The 22,865-nt window shown below is 37.6% G+C and overlaps 1 long non-coding RNA gene across 4 annotated transcripts in view; it reads left to right on the top strand.

The window, feature by feature from the left end:
* The window catches only part of LOC137199936 (uncharacterized), a 44,558-nt gene extending 22,946 nt beyond the window's left edge, over nt 1-21,612 (top strand). For all 4 annotated transcript variants that reach the window (XR_010931878.1, XR_010931877.1, XR_010931880.1 and 1 more), the window contains 2 exons: nt 20,004-20,154; nt 20,766-21,612. This is a non-coding gene — a long non-coding RNA (uncharacterized lncRNA). The remainder of the gene's footprint in view (nt 1-20,003; nt 20,155-20,765) is intronic.
* Nucleotides 21,613-22,865: the final 1,253 nt, after the last annotated feature.

The raw sequence follows: 22,865 nt of genomic DNA, 5'->3' as shown, positions 1-22,865 counted from the left end.
CCCAAAAAGCAATGCATCATGAAGCAAAGTCTGTCCCTCTTCATTTTCTATGAAGTGCAAGTGATTTGCTTCTCAATGCAATGTAGTTGACGGCATATGATGCATGTGAAACCACCCACAACTATTATTTTCCATGGAAAATCCCACACACCTGCAGCGTCTTTATATCAACTCCCCAGAAAAGTAGCAGTTATGTCACATTCGCTCTCCGAATCGACACACCTTGACTAACCGTACTTTGAATACTGTTCCTGTGTGCTGTTTCTTCTTTTTAATGTTTTAATGTATTATGTAAAGCACCTTGAATTGTCCTTGCCTATGAAAAGGCTTATACAAGTGAACTCACCTTGCCATATCTGGTGTGTCTGATGTGTGCTACAAGCTTCACTGAATAACACAACGTTACAAGATGCAGTCAGTGGAGTTAAACTGCCACCTATCCTCAAGTGCAGCAAAGAGAAAGAGAGAAGTGGTTGAGGAAGAAGTGGCAAGACAGAGGCACATGGCTAAACAGCGACCGCAAGTACTTGAAACTCGGCACAAGCTAAAGACACAAAGAATGATGCCCTCCACAGGTTCCCAGCGCTGACGGTGATTTCTTCAAATCATCCATTTTATGGTGTAGGTTTAGTGTTGGTTTTGGAACTGTCCCCTTTTTTCATTCTACTTGAGTTTGCAGACCTTTACAATAATCAACAAGCGCACCTAGTTTTTTTTTAATGCCTTGAGACATGAGTTCTTATATTCCTAACCACAAATCTTATGAAAAATGCTTATCATAAGATCTGCTGAACTCTGAGACTAAATGTGCTGTGACTTGGCGTTTAATCTGGATACTAGGGAATATCAATAAATAGTACATTCAGAGGACAAATCTCAGATCTCTATATTAAATAATGAAGGATTGTGAAAGTAGAGGGGCGGGAAAACGCCGTCGGAGAATCAACCTGAATATATGTAGAATTTTCATGGTCAAATAAATTCAGGATTGTGTCTTTGATATCGGGTACAGAGAGAGCAGATTTAAAATGGCTTCCAGCAAATCTACATCAAACACTGACACGCTGGGGACTCAAAACAACAGAGGATACATGGAGGGGAGGTTTAGATATGCATAACCACATGTGATTTAGCTGGTGAGATAATGAGAGAGGCTGTGTGTGTGTATGTGTTCTCCAGTATGTACTGTATAACTTCGAGAGGAGCGCAGAAGACCATTCCCCTCCACTCTGCATAATTCAGTTGGCAGAAAACACTCGGGGGCTGCAGAAGACATGCCTTGAGAGACTTGATATGGTGTGTGAGTGTGTTTGACATGGTAAAAAGGTAAATTTTAACAGGACTGATGTCACAGCAAGCGGCTCAGCAGGAGTCTTGGAGCGCTTAGGAGGAACACTCAAATCCTTTCCCCGCCTCTTCACCTGTCTCTAATATCTTTTTCCTGTGGTCATCTCTTAACTCCGTTTCAACCCGGCTACTAGTAAAGATGTCAGAGTCAAGATGATGTTGATATTGTGTCTGAGACAGATTGCATTCACTTAGCATCAATATGCATCTCTAAATCCATTTCCTGTCACAATTTCTGATTGGATTACATGTCCCCGCTCGATATGCAAATAAACATGTACATCACGTCCAGTTCACCGTATCTGTGCAGCTGGAGGAATGTTTTTTTCATAGGGTGGTACAAAGCACCATCCATAGCTGTACTAGACAGGGTAATCTGCTCTGCATGGTACAATATGCACCTCTTTGTTCCAGTGATAGAGGCACAAAATTGACAAAAGCAAAATTACAAAAATAAAAGTGAACTGATAAAGAGGACGGTCTAGACCTGCTCTATGTGAAAAGTGTCCTGAGTTAATTTCTATTGTGATTTGGTGCTATATAAATAAAAATGATTTGACTCCTGTACATTTCTCCACTTGTCTTTCTTCCCGTGTCACAGAAAAAGGAGAATTTTACTTTGAAATTTGAACTACGTTATGAAAACTAGGCACACCTTGCCTCTCGCCATCCAAAGATAAAAATATATGCTCTTTGCCATGCTGGCTTTGTTTATTTTATTCACTTTATTTTTTCCTATTTTACATAATGGTATGTCTACACAGAAAGCATTGCAGTCACGTTTTTCAATCATTTATCTAAAGCACGTCTGACAGAACAGATACACTTCTATTTTAATGAATACAGCTGTCTACAGAGGCCATGTAAGGGCTTGCGTTTCACTTACACTATACACACGTAATCGTAGCCCGAAGCATATTTTTACGCTTCAAGTCTATTTTCCTCCATTTTACATGCCTACCCTACAGTGATTGTGTATTGGGCTCTGAGCACTTCCACATATTGGGTGACCAACACTGTGCCTGAACGCCTCATCTGTAGACACACAAAGGGAACACTTACTGCTGCTGCTGCTCTGCTAACATGCTGCTCATGCTACACTTGCTTTGTAGAAACAGTGTTATTGCAATTTGTTTTCTTTGATTTTGTTAGGATATCACCTTCGCAGATTTGTTCTGTTTGTTATGTTGATTTCATTCCACCCTGAAGCTAAATCTAGCTACATCCATTGCATCAACACAAATTAACACATCAGTTGTTAAATATCAGCAGTCTTGGGGAAGATGGGTGTTTTTCATGTTGTGTCTTGGCCGCTGCCAGACCTGGCATAACACTCCTTAGTTTCAGTCAAGCTCAGTAAACACTGGATCCTACATTTCCCATAATGCAACCAGTAGCATTTTTCATCTGTCCCTCAAACTTGGAAAACAGCCATGGCAGTTTGTAACACAGGCTTTCTGTTACAAATTTCAAGCCTTAAAGGTGGTTGACATCACCTGGGTTATCCATCCATCCATCCACCCGAGACATATCTTTGAAAGTCTAATCTCTCCTTCTTTGGATTAAGGCTGCTGTATCTTTGACTTGAGACCTCCCATGACATTATCCAGTGGCTACACACGCTTTTTCTTCTTGATAACCCACCAGCTAAGCTATCTCTGTTTAATTGAGCTGCTCTGCTGCGTGTGAGGTCGGCTCTTAACATACTGAGACAAATGTAGAGCAGCTTGGCTGTCACTTTGTATGTCCATTGAGACTGTATAAAGTGTTTTATGGGTTGAAAGAAGCTCATCGGGGTTAAGAATACCTTAAACAACCCCACTGGAAGAAACCACAAGCATGGAGGTCAAGCTACAAACCAGGCTGTTTTTTAAGTTCTTGAAAAGTTGATGCTTTGAGGATGAAAAGTTTTCACGTCAGAAGTAATCAGTTTTTTACACTTCAGCCTATCTAAGATAATTCCATGTTGAAATTCAATGTATTAAGGCCTATCTTAGCTTCCATAGAGATCTGACAGGGCAAGAAACAAAGGTAGTCAGGTGATAATACAACCAAATTATTATTTGGTAATATTATCATTATTATTCTCAAAACTGCCCGTTTGAACACATCAGTCACTTTTAAAAACTTACGGGTTAAACTGTGACCTTCTGTACATTCTGTGGTTTTCCTGTGGCATGAAGGATTATTGTTTTGAGGACACTTACTTTTTAGATTTATTTTGAGATTTCACCTCAGATAAAGTGGTTTAGATTATCTGGCTAAACTGTTGGCCTCTTTTCAATCTGATCTAAGTGTTATGTCTTGCCTGTCAGACTTTAATGTAATGTTTAATATCACCGTGTTCCCAGATCTCAGAAGTCATTTTGATGAGTAAATACTGTCATGAATGATAGAAATAATGGCAAAAAAAATAATGGCAACTGATTTTTCTATTAAAACATCTAACAATACCACACAGTTTATTATTATTCCCCTGCAAGGCTTCTTAGTTAATTTTTCCGTTTCTTAAATAAGCTATTATGCAAAATGGCACAACTCACTGTTCAATACAGAACATCATCATCATGATTTATGTGACAGAGGAGCAGAAAGGGAGAAGAGATGGGAGAAGTGATTGAGATTTTGCTTCCGTCTTTCCTGTCTCCTCTGATAGCAATCAGTGTGGGTGCCTGTGTATCGGCTTTATCCTTTCATCTCATGTGTTTGCAAAGCTTGTGTATATTTGTGTGTGTGACTCCCCCGAGGTAATGTGTTGTACAGTAATTTGACAGTGTGACACAGTTAGAATGAATTGGCTGCAACAGAAAAGAGCAACACACATCAGTGCTGTGGACAGATAATCTGGTTAGGCTGAGGACACACTACACCACTGAGCAGACTGAGAAGAGATTTAAGATTACACACCTTTGTCGAGCACACACACTTTGCAGAGCACACACGCTTCATTGTCAGTTGGATGACAGGGAGCACACACTGGTAGATTTACTAAACAAACTAGATCACAAGTTAGAGTTACGGAAAGGACATTGGATAAAAAGTTGAATTTAAGGAACACGTATTTTTTTTTTGTTTTAAAGAGGAATTTCACTGCTGTAAATAAGATGATTTCTTAAAACTTATGACTAGAGAAAAATGAGAAAAAGGCTGTATATTCCCCAGTCGCTCTAAAGGGGGAGATCCTAAAACAACCAGAATACATTGTATGCTTGCGGTCCCATCCAAGGTTAGGTGTGTTTACATAATGCAGGTGGTGAATTTGTTTCCTAGCAGAGTCTGATATAATATTCTGTGAAAAAAAACAAAGTCAGGGCTACCCAAGTATCCCAAAATGTGTTGCAGTACAGAGTTTTCAGTCCTATCTCCGTTCTGTCTCACAATTCTCATCAGGCACTGGTCAATGCTGTAAAGTTACTCTGGCCTCGGCACCACTCTTTTGGCTGTGGCTATAATGTTGCTCCAGTGGTCACTTGCTCCTTGTGTGATATTTGGCCTTGTAACAGTAGCGCAGTAGCCTAGGAATGACTCCAAGTCATATTGTAAAATATAATTCCAATACATATCAAATACATTTTAGATTCAGCTTTTTCTGGGGCTCAAAATTCTCTGGGTCCTTGTCGGTGGAATCACAGAGTTTACCCAAAATAAACTCAGCATCTTGAAGTTTGTTGCAGTGCAGAGTTTTCCATTCTGTCTCCATCATGGTGCATCTGCCACAGATGCTGCACAAGTCGTCACAGAGCACTAGTAGATATTGCAAAGCCACTCCAGCTGCAGCACCTGTCTCTTGGCTGCAGCTGAAATGTAGTTCTGGCTGTCACTTCTTCCTCCATACTCTGTTGTGTCTAATTCTACAGCACAGTATCCGACCTCAGAACAGTAGTGCCACATCTCTGTTTCCAATGTCATATCATGAAACTAGTTTTCTTCCAAATATACTGATATATTACTGTCTGCTTTTCCCTATCGCTAGCAAGAAAATATGCTAGATGTGATGTTTTGGTCAGAGTTTGAGGACACCCCCCTTTGAAAGTACTTGAAGGCACCACTACAAAAAATGAGAAGTAGTTTGTAGTCAAAGGAAAACCTCCAGAGTCCACCAGATGACTTTTGCCAGACTTTTGCAGCTGGATGAAGACGGATATTATAATACAGGGAAGACAACAGAAAGTTTAATTTCATTCATATATAGGTACTTCCCACATTAGAACCACAGGAATTAACTTGATGATCCGTGAAGTCGTCCTTTATGGTTTTGGGATCGGCCCATCTTCTTGGGGCCTGTCTGTGTAGAGTTTAAATATTTTCCTGGTCTACGTGGGTTTCTTCTGGTTTTCTATGTATGGGTTAGCCCTCTGATAGACTTTTGCCCAGTCGAGGGTGGACGCTGTGTCTCACACAATTAGGGTTGGGTACCGTTCTCATTTGAACCGATACCTTTCTGACAATATCAACAAAAACTGAAAATGAATTTAATTGAATATAAGCACTGTCTTTTAATTCACTGGATGGTTAGAAGGGATAGTTAATCTTTGTACAATTGATGTACAAATGTATTAATTCTTCATCATCTTGTTTTTGTCATATGACCTCTGTCCTCTTCAAAATAAAAAAAGGTATACTCTCTCTTTGTTGAAAATTTTCAATCACTTTCTCCTACTAACAGGCTAAGCACTTCAGTGGCCCACATAACAGTCACTACGTTAGTGTTTTGTGACTTCACAATCCTACAGATAGTGACAAAGGGAATGCCCTGATAGTTTTATTAAATTTGAGGAATTTTAAACAGTGAATATAATCTTCAACCTTTGATTGGATGTAAGGCTTAATATTGTTACCAAAACAAGTACTTACTTACAAAATGAGTACTTACTGCATACTTACAGGATTACTCATTCAGATGAAAGACGTTTTTTTTGGTCATGTCAGGTATGTTATAAAGTGATCGACTAATACTAGCAATTTTACCCTGATTCTTCAAGATTCATCACGGTAAGATGTTCTGGTAGATGGCTAAGGCTGGCAATATTTAATATACTGGAAGTGAAATGTGGCAAAAGAGCAAAATTCAGAATTACTTAACCCTATCTGGGTTTCACCAGACCCATATATACTGTCAAGAGAATTCTTGCAAGTTCAAAGCCTTCTTATGGAGCATGAGTAGCATTTTAAAAAACACACTTAACAGATCACACATTAATAAATGTATCATAGATCATACAGCCGGCCTCAAGTGTTGCAAACATCCCTCATTTTCTAATGAATTCTTTCTGATCTCCACTGCCCTACAGAGGATCAACAAGAAGGACTTAGTCTAATACAAGTGGCCTAATGTTTCCCACATTTACATAAAACTTTCAACCAATTTGTCATATAAATCAATTAATCTTTTTTTTTTTTTTTTACAAACTGTTGTGTGGTCAAACATTATTTAAACTCACAATAATGGAAGATCACAAAGTTTCCAGTGATACATACTACTGTATAGCATGTTGGATTTTTGTGTCTTTAAGTCTCAGTGAAGTGTTGAAACAATTCAGTGTCTATGCATATAGCATACATATAGTAAGTGATACTATTATACAATTTGGATGTTTTTTGGTGCTGTGTATAGAGGACTCACCTCAAACTGAAAATGTAAATTGATAACCCACAGTTCCTCTAAGATAGTTTCAAAATGCCTTAATGTGTTTTAAAATTCCAAATTACAATAAATTATTTGTGCACTTACTGTAAATGTATTGCATTATATTACCATTCATGATTCATAACAATACACATGCTTTATTTGATTTTAAAGGGGAAAAACATCATTCATCATTATTATTTCTTTAAGTTAGCAAGTATTTATGAGTCCATCCACTTATTTAAGAAATTTAGCATTTTAAAAGGCTTTTAACAATGACAGGAGGGGGCACAATACACAAGTAAAATTAAACTTATTTCATGAATTGTTGATTTTTTTACTGATAGAATTAATCCTTGTTGTCTGCACCATCACTGATGAATACAAATCCAACAAAACAATACTACAATGATTTATGATGAAGAATTAATTTTATGGGACCAGTGTGAGCCACTGTATGTGTTTCATGTGTGCACTGTACTAAGATTAATCATCTCTTCTAATCATCTTGTAAATTAAAAGGCAGTGCTTAAATCCAAAACAAAATCAGTGTGTTCTTACGCATTACAGCATTCAAAAAATGTATTTAATACACTCAGGACTCAAAGTGTCTTGGATTTCGTACTTCTTGTTTACATTTGTTTGTACTGATATCACATATCTTGTCATACTTTGATAAGATGTCTGGCATTAAAAGGTGTGGTAACTCTCTGGATCGCTGTATTCTTTCTTGCAGAATAATAAGGCCTGGCTGTGTATGTACAAATTCATTTATTATTCATTTTTCAATAACTGTAAAGACTCAGCACCATGTGTGTCTTAGTCCTTTGCACGGAAAAGAAAACTATGTTCCGCTGTGAATGCCAGTCTTGTTAGGTACACTTAGAGACTCACAAAATCACAAAGCAGACATAAAACCCAGACAAAAGCACCTGAGGTCACACTCCATCCGCAGCTGTCCTCCCTTGTGTCTCACAACCACAAAAAGAAAATGTTTTGTGAAATTTAAAATAGATGTCTTAAATAAATAGACAAACTTTCACATGATGGCACAGGACAAATATTCCTATGATGACACAGGACAAGTTAATTCTGGGCAAATTTTACTTGATTTCATACATTCTATGTATTCTATGTTTTAACTTTGCTTTTATTTTTTTTTTTTTTATTATGTATTCTATTTGCACTTTATTTTTTCTTTTATAAAAATGTTTTATTTTCCCCCTTATGTACATTTATATGTTTTTATGTTAATTATTATGTTAATGTCTTTTATGTCTTTCTCGTTGTGAAGCACTTGGTGCATGTAATTTCTTTTGTTGTAAAGCACTTTGAGCTACATTTTTTTGTATGAAAAGTGCTATACAAATAAAGTTATTATTATTATTATTATTATTATTATTATTATTATTAAATCCTACTAATCGTAATCGTTTATTTAAGCCAGATTCCACATCCATGGGCCAGTTAATTATATTTACGGTAATTATTTTCATTCTCTCATTCAACTCACAATTCAATGTCCCAATTTGATTCGATTTCCAATTCGATTCAATAGGGATATTTCAGTTACCAATTTTGTTTGGATATGAAAGAGGTTCTCAAAGAATTAATGCTGTAAATTGTGCAAGGAACCGTCTAACATGCTGCATTATTAAAATATTGTTTAAATTAAAAATTGACCCCAAAGCAGTTAGGCTACATTAATATACGTTTTATTTGTTAGCTTGGTTAGCTGTTAGCTCTGTTAGCTCCGTCACCCATTTGAAAATCACGGTGTATTTGTGGTGTCCACACTGCGGCTGTCAGCAGCTCAAACTGTCAGAACAAACAGTCTGACAGCAGTGGGAGCAGCAATGTGGTAAATTACTGTTAAATAAAGATAAATGAGTCACTCTTACTGAAGGCTGGCCACACGAGGGGGTTAGACCTTCACGCATCCACAGGCATATATTAAAAGATCGATCTCTGGATTAAAATATCATATTTTTACAGAAAGTACTTTAATGCTTACCTTCCCCACTGCATACAGTATGCATGTGAGTGGGCATTGAGCCACGCTTTTGTATTTTCTGGTCTTTTTTCCTGAGTAGCGTAGCTATGACATCACAACAACATGATTGGTCAGTTGCAATGATGGTCCTGAAGCAACATTAATTATGATGTCATAGGAACATCATAATAATATCAGATCATCATAATATCAGATCATGAGAGGATCAACAGCAGGGCATCTCACTGAGGAGTCCTCTATTTGAAGAAGTGCTAATCAGTGGATGGAATGAAACTTACAGACTGTCGGCCCTCCATGGCCCATGGTTTCGCCATCACTCGCCACAACACTAGTATCAATAAAATATGGTAATACTTTTCTCAACACTAGAGGGGATGTTCTGGAGCAGTACTGAAGATGTGTAACCAAGATTTCAGGGGCTTTAAAACTGAGCAAAAACTCCATTCTATTCTAGAATTGAATGTAAAATTAAATTGTAATGAGATGAAAACAAAACAAAGAAACAAAAAAACTCACACTCTGCTTCAGTTGAAGCATATTTACTGTACTAAAGTCCACTTCATTAATGCAACTAATATGTCACACCTGCAGTAATGTTTTCTACTTGTTATTAGAGATTAGTTGGCACTTGGCAAGAACAGGAACAAGAAACTGATGAGACTTGATGAGACAGTAATATACATCACACATCTGAAATACTAGATGTAGAGCTGGCATTGCAATATTTTATAAATTCAGTATTTACTATCATTGATGAACATGCATCTTTTAAAAAGCTTAGGGTTAAAGATAGATCAAGTCCCTGGTTCTCCACAGAATTATTAATGATATTCAAGGCAAGGGACAAAGCCTGGGCTTTAGAGAAATATGCCGGTGAAGGAACCCATTGGCTGATTTTTAGACAACTCAGAAATAAATGCACATCCTTCCTGAGAAAAGCAAAAGGCAATTATTACATAGAATTAATCTCTACCACCTCTACAAATCTGTCAAAATTCTGGAAAGCAGTAAATATAAATAAGAACAAATCCTCTACATCTGTTCCTTCTCATGTGACATTTAATGACTGCTCAACAAATGAGACATGAGAGATTTACCATGCTTTAAACACACATTTTGTTGCTGGTGGAAATCTGTTTGATATGGTGTACTCAGTATCAGCTCTAAATAATAAGCCCTTGGCTCATGTGCCCTCCTTAAACTGTACCTCTCATTTCACCCTAAAGGCCTTCACTCCCTCTACTGTTAAGGAGGCAATTCACACAAGCTATCGATTACAGGAAAGCAACTGGAGAGGATGAACTAGACCCTTATTTTTTAAAGCTATGTGCTCCATTTATTACTGGACAAATTACATAACTTTTTAATCTTTCTATCTGTAGTGGAGTTGTCCCTCAGGTCTGGAAATCTGCACATGTAGTCCCACTGCATAATGGTGGTGATAAAAATGATCTCAAAGCAGACCTATTATGCTCGTTTCCAGCTCTGTATTTTTATTATGGGACTCCACTAGAGTATCTTTGCATGATTCACTGTTCAAAAAACTCCTTATTCATCTTATACTGGCCCTTTATTCAGCCCCTCAGTTCAGCCTCTATCTTTAACAGGTTGTCTTATGCCTGAATCCCACTGGGTGCGTACACGTTGTGTTCTGGCTCCGAAGTGGTTTTGTCCCGTCCTCCGCACAGCATCCTGCCCCACAGGGAGCGTTTCAGAAGCAGAGCATTTTGACTGCAGTCAAGCCATCTGCCTTATAAATTCAGTTGCACTGCTACTACAGTAATTACGGCAGGCAAGCAAAAGCCCAGAGTGCCTTTAGGCTACCGTAATTACTGCAGTAGCAGCGCAACTAAACTGCCCAATTTTGTTGACTTGCTCATTTCTTTCAACTTCTAAAGGGTACCAATAATTTTGTCAAGGCTATTTTAGAATGTCTTTGTAGAATAAGCATGAATTCAGTTATTTTCACAACTTTTTGTTTTGTTCCTCTGCAAACCAAACATAGATATGCACTGATAATAAAATATATTTTAATTTCAACACTGTTTGGGGCAAATGGTGCATTATTTCAATAAAATCCAAGGGTACCAATAATTTAGGCCACGTCTGTATGTTTTAGGCTGTCTGTCAGCACGCTCTGACAGGTCAGGTTTGTCATATCTTAACGCTGGCTGACGCTGTTGTGAAACTAAAGGTCAAAAAGTTCATGTAGAATATAAAGAAAAATATACGTATATACTAACATCGGCTCTGGCTTTCTCTTCAGTCAAATTTTCTCCTCTTCCTCCTCAGACTGTAGATCTGATGTGTTGCATGTCAGATTTCTACAGCAGTTGTCGTGCCTCAATGTAATGATCTAAAAATTAAATATGGTTAAAACTTCACTTGAGTTTCAAATTAACAGTATAAAAAAACAGAATTATAGACAACTGAACAGAACAAGGTTGATTAAAAGGATTTTTTTCAAATTACATAACAAGGTAAATAAGGCAAGCTTACAATAGCCATTTCTTATTAGAATATTATTTGAGAATTAGCATACCACCTAACTTAGTAACTCTGACATCATAGGTTAACTAGTCAGGTCCAGGCTCCTCTGCATTTTTCACTGCCTTGTCCACTCTTTTCGTCACTTATGTAATTTGGCCAATAGGCGACACCATCATTATTAATAAGTAATTGGTGTGGCAGCTAGAGCACCAACAAAAAGAATGGTCCAATTTTATCTGATTAGTCACTGGCATACTGTGATGATTAAGCTCCTCTTATCAGAAACAATTTACTTATTTATATTCTCTGACAAAACTGACAACATTTAAATTAATTCCTAACATATTAATATTCTGAAGAGGCTACATTTTTCTCCTGGCACTTGAATCTTCACTTGAAGGTTTGATAAATAAGGGCAAATGTTTTAGTAGTTCATTTGGGTTTGAAAACATTAGGTATACTGCATAACATGTAATGACTGAACAGCAATTATAGGTTTGGTGTACATATTGAAGACAAGCAACCTACACAAAGCACTTACAGTCGATTGTTGTCCAGTTCCACATAGATTGCAGTGTATGTGGTAATGCAGTCACTGTCAGTTTTTGTCACAGTCTCTGAATCTAATTTTGCATAAACACCCATCCAATCAAAACGAAAGTGTGCAACCTCTTCAATTTTAACAGCTAATATTAGAACACAAGAGCTACAACTGATACTACCATCAATTCTACTACTGCACCATCATTCTTCCTGGGAAACAACAATAATGACAACAAGCTAAAAATGGCTTCATCCTTGGTCTTTTAATTGCCAATTAGAAAAAAAGAAAAAGCTGATAAGCCTCAGTGGCTGCTTAGTCAATAGTGCTTGGTAGAACTGCCAGCCAAGCAAGAGGGACTGCTGCCAGGTACTGACCCAAATCTGTACAGCAGTGGGACAACTGTGCGCCACCTGGACACTTCTTTTAGTTTTAGCTGAATGAGCCCAAGTTTGATTGTGAATGTGCGTGCATATTTGCTTTAGTATACACTATTTGAATATTTGATCTTCCTTAAACACTTTTTTTTAAAAAAATCTAATAAAACACACATCAAAGATCAAAAGCTGTAGAGTTACTACCGTAAAACTGGACAAATGACAGAACTGTGGAGTTTTTGTTGTTTCTAACCCTAAATGCATGAGACATCCCAAAAATGTATGAAATAGGGGTATGGCCACAAAACCATCCCTATGAGACAAAACAACACATTTTTGAACAAGCTCTGAAACTTTAACACAATTGAGTATATCTGATGTTTGTGAAATTTTATGACTATTCATATAGTCAGAGTTGAATGGGTAAGTGAAGAACAAAGACCTCTCTGACAATTCTTTGTATACAACATACACTCCATCACTGCATTTTACAATGTTATGTATGTGACATGTCATTTCCAATGACAAAAACATTAGCCCTAGTTGAAACTTTAACAGTCCACTTGTCACAGCCCATCTCACCACACTGTGCTTTCACTGACAGTCCACCTACAATTGGCCCAAAAATGTGTTGCTTTTTTAAAGAGGTACCATGTAAAGGAGCGTCAGTAATTCTCATCTATTACAATTGGATAATTTGGACAAGGGGAAAGTCTGGTTTTCTGACTAGCATTTTTCAGCTTGTGAAGGTAGCTTTCATAGAGAAATGCAGAAAATGAGTCAAGGCAACCATGTCGTTGTACTTCATCTGACAGGTGGACCAAAGCATGTACATTATAAACAATTTGATCTTTGCCATATATTTCACAAAAGTGACTAAAAAAAGATCTAAGGTGTGAGCATACTGTGTGTGGCAGGATAGTCTAGTACTTACTAAGATAGCAATACCAGAGAAGAATTACATGAAATTACTGTACATATTTCTGTCCCGAAAGGTACCTAGCATTACAGGTCCTGTGCACAGCAGAAACTGCCTTCATTCAGTGGCCTTCCAGCGATCTAATTCCTTTAGCGATCTGAGCTTTTAGGCAAACTTTACAGGAATATATAGAACGTGTTTTGCCAGCATTCTTTCTGCTGTGTTTGCAGGTACTTGGAAACTCAGATGACCCCTGAGTCAGATGTGTAGCGTTCGCCTAACAACACCTAAACAAAGCTAATGCATATAATCTAGAGGGAATTGTGAAACCATGCCAACACTACTGCCATGAAATGCATGTAGCCCCTCATGATGACAATTCTTATCAACCATGTTGTCAAATGATCTATCTGTCCTTCATGGTCTGTACATGAGTATGTCATGCATCTGTTAATGTATTTTTCAGGTGGCACACATTTGTCACAGCCATGGTAGGCATTGTGGTTCTTTGTGTTTTTAACAAAGGACTTGGCTGTTGTGTCACAAATGACTGTGTCCAGCTCGAGCTTCAATTTCTTACCCTCTAAATCAAAACCTTTTTCAAGCTGTTGTAACTCAGTAACAAAATCTCCAAGGAACTCTTTTGCTCAGCTGGGTTTCTTTGGTCCACAGAACAAACCCGTCACAACTGGTTCTTTCATGGGAACACTCAGTAACAGACCAAGGATGGGCCAAAGTTGCAGACTAGACTTGAACAACAACTGTTTTTCAAATAGCACCTAGCAACAAATTTAGCTACTTTTAAAACTTATTTGGAACTTTTTAGCAACTTTTGAAAAGTGATTCAAACACTAAAATGCATTTCCTTCTAAATGACACAAAAACAATTTTCTCTGTCACACAGACACAGACAACACACAGTATGTCTGGCTACAAAAGTACATAAAGGGCTTTTAATTTGAAACGACGGATACAGGAAGTGACGACACGTTGCGACACCACAAATGGCTGAGGAGTTTGTCTCTCCCCTATCTGTTCATCGACTAGGCAGCCCACTGTGTGCAGTAAGCAAACGGTTAAGTTAAAGATAAGTTATTGCTAAGAAGCTTTTTCTTCTTGTTCCTACAGTTGAATGTTTGAGCTTAACTGTACAGAATGATGCATGTGCAGTGTTTGGTTCTGTCCCAGTCTGGCTCTATGTCCCTCCACCAGTCCACCAGATGCCCTCAGGCTTTTCTGCCGGTTTAAGACTGGATTGAGTGGGAAGAAGGACAGATGAGATAGGTTGCAGATTACATTTAAGGACCACTTGAGAAACTGTTGCTTTCTACATTGACTCTCGCTGGAATTAAGTGCTAAAGTGAACTGAAACACTAGTTATGTTACTCAGAGCTGCAGCTGTCTTTTAGTTTGATTTATGTTGTCACATGCAGCCTTAATATGCAAGCCACTCTGCTTGACAGACTTATTTATTCATATTTTTGTCAACAGCAATGTATGCTGAAGTTTATTTTGTTGTGTGCTCATTGTGACTTGTGCACTTATTCAAATTGTGTTCATGTGAGTTGTGGGGTTTTTTTGGTTTTCTGCTTACTCTGTGTTTCCCTTCTGTGTTCCTGTGCTCCACACCTGCCCTGTTCCCTGTGTCAACCCAGCCAATCAGCTCCCAGCCTGGTTTTCAGTTCAGTTTTGTTGAATCCTTTGTTCAGTGTTGTTCAGTTCAGTTTCGCTTTGCCTGCACTCCTGAGTTCTATTCCTGAGTTTAGTATTTAAAAAAAGTTTTTTCAGCCTTGACCCCATGACCCCTCCCCCACTCACTCGCTGTGTATTCTCTGGAAAATGACCACCTGTATTCACACATGGCCTCAATCAAACATTACACAGACTTTGTACTAGGGAGCTGGCAGGGTAAAATCCGTTGAATGTCTGGTCCAAGTAATTCAGACATTTGCATTCTCATATACAACTCCTCTGGATAATGTCCGGATAACTTCAGGGTTGCAGTTTATATGTGTGAAAGGAGCTTGAGACTGTCCATCACATCACCATCCCTTGGTTAGCGAGTGAACGATCAATTAGCAAGTGTCTGGCCACAGATCCTGATTGAGATGTGAGAAAAAAAACTACGTTTTAACAAACAGGTTAATGATCATCAAACCATCATTAATTCCTTGCATACTTTCTGCATTTTTCTAAAATATTTCCACAACTCTAATTTCACCTTCTTTGATGGTGGAAATGAGTTAGGAAGCTTATGCTTTTGATAGATACCAACTGAAAAATTGGAAGAGAGTGCTTGTGAATAAATAAAAGTGAGGAGTTGGTGTTATACAAAAAATATTACCATAAGCTGACAATGAGAAAATAACAAAAACTTAGAAACACAATTTAACTTCTTCATGTTGCTTCTAAGTATAATACATTTCTCATGATATTTGCCAGAGATTATATAATGATCCGATAAAACACAGCATGAAATAGGGCTGGATATCAGCACTGGTCTCGAGATTCAATTTGATTTGGTTATGATTCACAAAAACCAGAATGGATTAATTTCAATTAATTTTGATTCAATTCTTGATTCAGTTACATAAGATAAATACTAATATTGCATTAAGTACTTCTCGATTCAACCTTAACTTAAACGTCTACCTTCAACAAGCAAGAAACAGCTACTTGCTCCAAATAATGAAGGTCCTGATTCAGTTGATCCACTTTAAATATTGATATAATTTGAATCTTTTTTTTTTTTTTTTCCTTTTTCTGACTTGAGAAAATTGACATGACGCAGTCAGCTTTTCTAGTAGAGAGGACATCTCATTCTGTTGGAGTTGTACCGTACTGTATTGATTGTATAGTGGTGTTATAGAGTGAAGTTTCTTTTACGTCATAAACAATCTTTGGCTTAGTTCAAACAGCTGTGTTGTGTTGAAGCCTGTTTCCCCACAGAGAGCACACAAGCCAAACAACACCAAAGTTTCATTTTGGCCTGCATCAAGCTAAATCATGCAATTAAACATTTGTTAGTGACAACTGATATGATGTGATGTTTCACATTTTAATTGGTGACAGCACCAGCTAAAAGTGGGAAGGGGCTATCTGAATGTTTTGTACTCTGAGCTTTGCTAACATGAGTGTCAAAACTCAAGTCATTCACACCAGTGCGCCCAAACAATTTTTCACACTGTCATACTATAATTTTCACTCACATATGCGAGCGAAATGCATTTCCTTTCTTTTCAGAAAGAAAAATATGTACATTTATTAGATTTTAAAAGCTAATTTGTGTGTGGACCATTGTCAGAATTTGACAAAATAGTCAGCTAAATTAAGTTTAAAACTGTATTTAATCTTACTTTACACAGGTGGCAGATAAGGATGAAAAACAGTCAGACCCCAGATCAGATTGGCACCACTTGTAAATGAGCTGTAAGCTGCAATAGAACAAAGATGTATAATGTAGAACATTAATGTATCTTAATATGATTTAATTACTTGAAAGAAGTTGTGGACATTTCCCTTTCTTAAGCCCCATTTTGATCAACATTAAAGGTGGAGAACATATTCAAGGTGCCCCTTGGTTATTCAACTCATCTTTCCAGATGGGATTTTAACCATCAGGAAATTACAGGATCTGGTCTGTAATAGACACAGACATTCAGCAGAATGAAGCCAAAAGCTTCCACAGTGGAGCGCAGAAGACTTGAAGGTAAGGCAAAGATAATGAGGGAGGTGAATTTGAGTCAAAAATCATCGTCCTTCTCAGAGTCATTGCTCAAATCTTAATACGCAAACATGAAAAACTGTATCTTTCAGTGTGTTTAACTTCCCAAGGATGACAACTCCAATGTAAATCACCAATTTACGTCCACAAATCCACTTAGAAATCAGAGAAAAAAGACGTTTCAGAATTTGCCTGAGAATAAGAATAAGAAATAATTTAAGTGTCACAACAGCATTGTCCAGTACACATCACAAATTAAGATAAATAGTTAAATAGAAAAGGTTGTTATTACACAATGTGCAGTAATTATGTACATAGTATATAATAAAATGAGAGTAGTGAGATAGATAAAACAGTTATCCATTGTGCAATGATTATATACAAAGTAAATAATGAAGTATGGTAAAAATAAAACAAGTAGGATTATTATGCAATGTGCAATAGAAACATTGTTATTATACATTGCACAGAACGATAGTAATAATTATATTGTGTAATTCTTAACCAGTTGTCAGTTATTGTGAGAAAGGGGGAAGCATAGGGTGGAAAATGTCAGCCTAATCCCATGTTGCAGCAGAGACGGGAGGAGTTGTAAAGTTTGATGGCCGCCGGCAGAAATGACCTTCTGTATGGAACATTTAGGGGAGATCAGTCTGTTGCTGAAGGTGCTCTTCTGTTTAACAAGCCCACCATGGAAGGGATGGGAGATGTTGTTTAAAAAGCTCACCAGCTTGATTAGCACCATCCTCTCCGCCATTGCCCATCATCATCTTATTTTGAAGTTTTCTTCAGTATTAAAGTAATCCAGTCATAGTTGTCTGTACATCCATGGCCACATTGTAAACAGGAACTTCTAATAGCTTTTTCGACATGACATTTTAATAGAATCAATTTGCCAAAACATAAAAAAATATCAGCTAAAAACGAGGTTCAAACGAGTATATCAGCACCTGCTGACATTACAACCCCATTTGATAAGCTTTTATGGGATCTTGCTTTCCTGTCATCATATTGGTTCTCAAAAAGGTCTACAGTATGTGGTGTAAGTATGTTTCCATCTATCACATCAGCACAAACACTTTTTAGTTGAAGGGCAGATCTTCCTGTGGAAAAAACTCAGAGATCCACTTTCAATAAATGGAGGTATACATCAGACCGGCAATACATCATCCAGAGTATGCTCATCACCATGCCCCTTTTTAGGGGAAAACAATCCTGCATCCCACATAGACGGCAACAGTGTTAACACTTTAAACAAACTGGTTTAAATGAATAACTCTATGCCAAAGAGTTGCTGTGTAGTTGGTTGCACCAACAATAAATCCAAAAATGCTGATCTCCAATTTGTTCCCCTACCATTTCCTAAAAAAGATCCCAATAGAAAGGCTTTGTGGCTCCAAGCTACAAGAAGGGAGAAGAACAGGAAGCTATGGGACCCTGCATCTCCACACATGTGTGTGGAAAACAAGGGAAGAGCTAACTTAGCTAATGCTATATAGTGCTGTGAAGGGGGATGATACTGTATGCAAAGTCATGATTGGGCTCAGCTCTGCACTTTTTTTCATGCTTGCACAAGTATCTTGTCCAGTTCATTAAGCCAAGGAGGGAGTTCAAATTGCTCACTAAAGACCAGCTTTTCCTCACCTTACTGAAACTGTGCCAGAGTCCATCCATGGTCCTCTCGTGCCAAGTTCTGGACATGAGACACTCTACCATACAGGACATGCTCACAAAGTGACTAAACATGATGTATGCCAAGAACACCTTCCTCATCCACTGGCCTGACAGGGAATGCATCTCAGCTACTGTACCAACAGAGATGAAAGTAAAATTTCCTCATCTTACATCAGTCATTGACTGTTTTGAGATTTGTATTGAATATTCCAGGACACTAGAGGCAACGTAAGTACAAAAGAAATAGGACTGAAATGTGCATGATGTTTATGATTGACATTTTTCCATAGAAAAGAATTTCCATCGTCTTAAATTACAGGCCCTATTTAAACATTGTCTGGCATGATGATGTTCACAGTATAGGCTATAGTCAGACACATATTCATATGTTCTACTGAGGAAATGGTCACTAATGTGCACTGTATCAAACATTATGGTGAGTTTCATAGGCTAGTTATGCACGTAACTCACATAAATGGCACAAAGCCTAGGCAACTTATGATGTTTGATACAATGTACAGTTTGCAATCATTATATCAGTAGAACATACAAATGACTGTACTGTAGGTTTACAATTTTGGAAAAGGATATGTATCATGGTTTTGAAGGTTTCACCACCTTCCCCACTTAATTGGTGAGAGGGTGCAATGCAATGCCTAGTTTCTCAATGCTAAAGAGATAGGTGAAATTATGGCCAGACCACAGCATGCCAGACAATGTAGATATAAGGCCAGGGTTCAAAAAAAGTGAATCCATCCATCTTTATCTCACACAGGGCAAAGATTTACCTACATTATAAAAAATAAAAAAGGACAACGGTGAAGTACTTCATTGCCTGTAGCCCAACTGGAAGTATCACATTCCTGTCAAAAGGTTGAGATGGCAGAGCATCCAATGTCAAGATTGTCAGACCCAAAAGAAAAAGTTTTGTTGAGGCATATGACTGTGCACACTCATTTTCCATTTTAATGTGAATTTGTTGCCCAGCACACATTAAGTAATCAGCATTCTCCTACATGGTCTAAGCCCTCTCATTACTTAAATTATTCATATCTGGCAATACCACATATTAGGAGTAAGCTTGAAATGAATAGATAAAGGTTGCATAATGAATAGTATTAGACATGTGTGCATAGTATCCTAGTCAAGATGACTTGTTTTGTGAATTAAAAGTCCAAGTTGAGGACCACAGTCACCCCCTTTTTTTTTCATTGCCAGACAGAGGTACCCTGGATACTCTTTACAGATATTTAACAAATAATTTGGATTATGTTTTATTCATGTGTTTCAGATCTTGGCCGATGGGGGGTTTACCCTTCAGGAGGACTTCACTCTGTTAGGTGTCAGTCTAATTACCCCAGTGTTCACTAAAGGGAGGAAGCAGCTGTCAGGAAGAGAGGTTGAGGAATCCAGGGTGAAATCCAACGTTCAAATACATATTGGTAAGTTTATTACAAGAATATAATTTCTCTTGCATTCAAACAAGTATTTTATGATTCTACAAAGTCAATATCAAATTCATTGTATACTGAGTGTATATACAACTAGGTCCCTTTTCTCAGCAATGAAATGTTCACAAACAATAAGGGAGTGCAATATTCTGTGTTTATTTGGCAACAAAAACAAACTACAATAAATAGCCTAGACTTTATTATTGCTGTGATTCATTGCTTGAACAAACTGAATATAAGAGCCACAAAAAGAAGATTCTGTGGCACTGTTGCGGGCAATGAAGCCCTTTTCAAGGATCTTCACAAAATTTACAATAAAGGAAAAGTTTTCTATGCATTTCTGTCTCTAGGTCATTGTTTACATTTTCAAGCAATGTAGGAAAACAATAACGTTGCGTTAAAATTTTACTAACAGATGTGTTCCAGCACACAGTGTTATTCAGTGGCTCTGTCTACTGCCCATGCATTTAAGATATTTTGAAGGATATTATCCATTAGTGCTAGTATCTTTTACTACTGTAGTACAGATTTTTTACCCAGCCCTTATTTGCAATAATTTCACAAACAAGTAGATGAATTTACTGATGTGCTTTTTCTCATAGAGCATGTGATCGGTGCCTTGAAGAATAGGTTCCACATCCTCGACAGCCCACTTCCTGTACAGTTTGTCAAACCTCTGCGGGATGAAATGGGAAGCAAAGAGGAGGCAACAGTTGACAAAACTGTACATGTATGCACTGCCTTAGTCAATATGTCATCAAGTGTTGTGTTCAACCGTGACAGGGTTGGGGATGAGAAATCACAAGGTACATACAGCGTACGGGAGGCGCTGGTTAGACCAAAATAAAGTTCAAACAAATAAAACTAAACTTTCTCCTCAGGGTTTCCATCCATATAAAATACTGCACACTCCATAGAGTACACATACAATATGCATGATGGACTACGTATCAAAATCATACCGCTTCAAGGACAAGTTCAAGACAGAATTTTCAGTGCAGAGTACACAAAATAAAATTTAAAAAAACACTGCGTTTTGGAAGAGCGCTTCATCGGGTTGTTTTTTTATTTGTGCACTTTATAGTGAAAATGTTATGTTTAGTTTTATTTTGCTCTAACCAGCACCTCACTTAATCTGGATGTGTCTGGTATTCTGATATTCATATCTGTTGTGCACATCTGTATTGCTTTACCTGCACAATTCTGCCTGTAAACTATATACGTCTAGGCATAAATTGTAACATATTTACTTAATACAGTGGCTTCTTACTTCATATACCATGTCTCTTATCTACCTACATCTACCTCAGAGCACTGCTCTCCCTGCACTCTCTGTAGATTCTGCTTCCATCTCCTGAAAACACAACAAATTAATTGTGATACAAGTCTTTTTAATGACCTGTCATGTACCCCGGGGATGGCAATAACTCATTGTTATCATTTATAGTCTTTTAATGAGATCACATTTTAATAAATTGTGATATTATGGTTCACAGTTTTGTTGTCTAATGATAAGCACGTACCTCAAATTTCTCTCAAATGAGATGTGATGTGTTGAAGGTGAACACTTGATTATAGATACTTTGGCAGGTATTGTAATATACATATTACAATATTGAAATTTTTGTGATTGTCATATTAATTGCTTCCCTATTGCCCAGCTCTCCATGAAGCCCAAACACAGGTATGTATTTAGCATTGATTGGAATGTATTTAATAATGTTTGTGTTTTTATCCCAAATGTTTACTCTTTACTATGATTACTCTGATCAGTGTTATCTGTTAATTTGTTTACCTCAACCTCCTTGTCCATCCTGGTGAGTGAGACTCCAGTCAGCTGAAGGTATATATGCCTTGGCCATATTCTCATTTCGTGGGAAATGGAAGATGGTGCTTTGCTGCGGGGTCCAGGATATGAAATCAGCCTAGCCTTTGTGACAGGTAAACATCTGCATCTGCACCTGACATTGACATTGATATGACAAGACACTGATATGGTAAAAAAAAAAAAATCCTGGGTTGGGCCTTTTAACTCTAGCCTGAAGAAGATGACTAAGAATGGCCCTACGTCATCCAAGGAAAAGGCACCTGACAGTATAAATGTCCATACTTACAAATGTACTCATGTCAATTTTATTTTAGCAGTATTCAGTGTAGTGCTTTCAGATTAAAATCTATGGTAATGGTAATGGAAGAGAAGCTGATCATATCAGATTATAGAATAGAAAATTATTTAATTTTTGCATGCAAAAGGCAGAAATTTGTCTTTGGTTTGCATGTGCAGAAATCTGCTATTAAAATGGGTACAATGAAACACATCATATCACATCCAGACAGGACATATTAAAAACACATTTACATAAAAAAAAATTGGAGCTCCATTAAAAGGAGTGATGATGAGGACTGAATCAGGGTTGTGTGCTGAGGTAGCAGGCTGGCTTCATGAAGTGGCTGTCCTTACTGATTAAGACATTTTATGACAACAGGGACAAATTATTTTCTATAGATGTTTTTCTTTGCACAGGGGGCTCTGTACCTTTGCCCTGAAGACAGTAGCTGAAAGTGGTTATTTAAGAGATGGCTGCAGTTGTCTAAGATTTTGCCACTTAAGCATTGGACTGCTTTGCCGCAGTGATAGGACAGTTGGGTTTGTTTGCAGCCTGTAACTGTTCTGCACAGTTTAACTACTTTGGAAAGCTTTG

Source organism: Thunnus thynnus, chromosome 16, assembly GCF_963924715.1.
Source record: "Thunnus thynnus chromosome 16, fThuThy2.1, whole genome shotgun sequence".
NCBI classification, from domain to species: Eukaryota; Metazoa; Chordata; class Actinopteri; order Scombriformes; family Scombridae; genus Thunnus; species Thunnus thynnus.
Note: the sequence above shows the minus strand (reverse complement) of the source record. Positions and strands in the feature narration are given on the sequence as shown.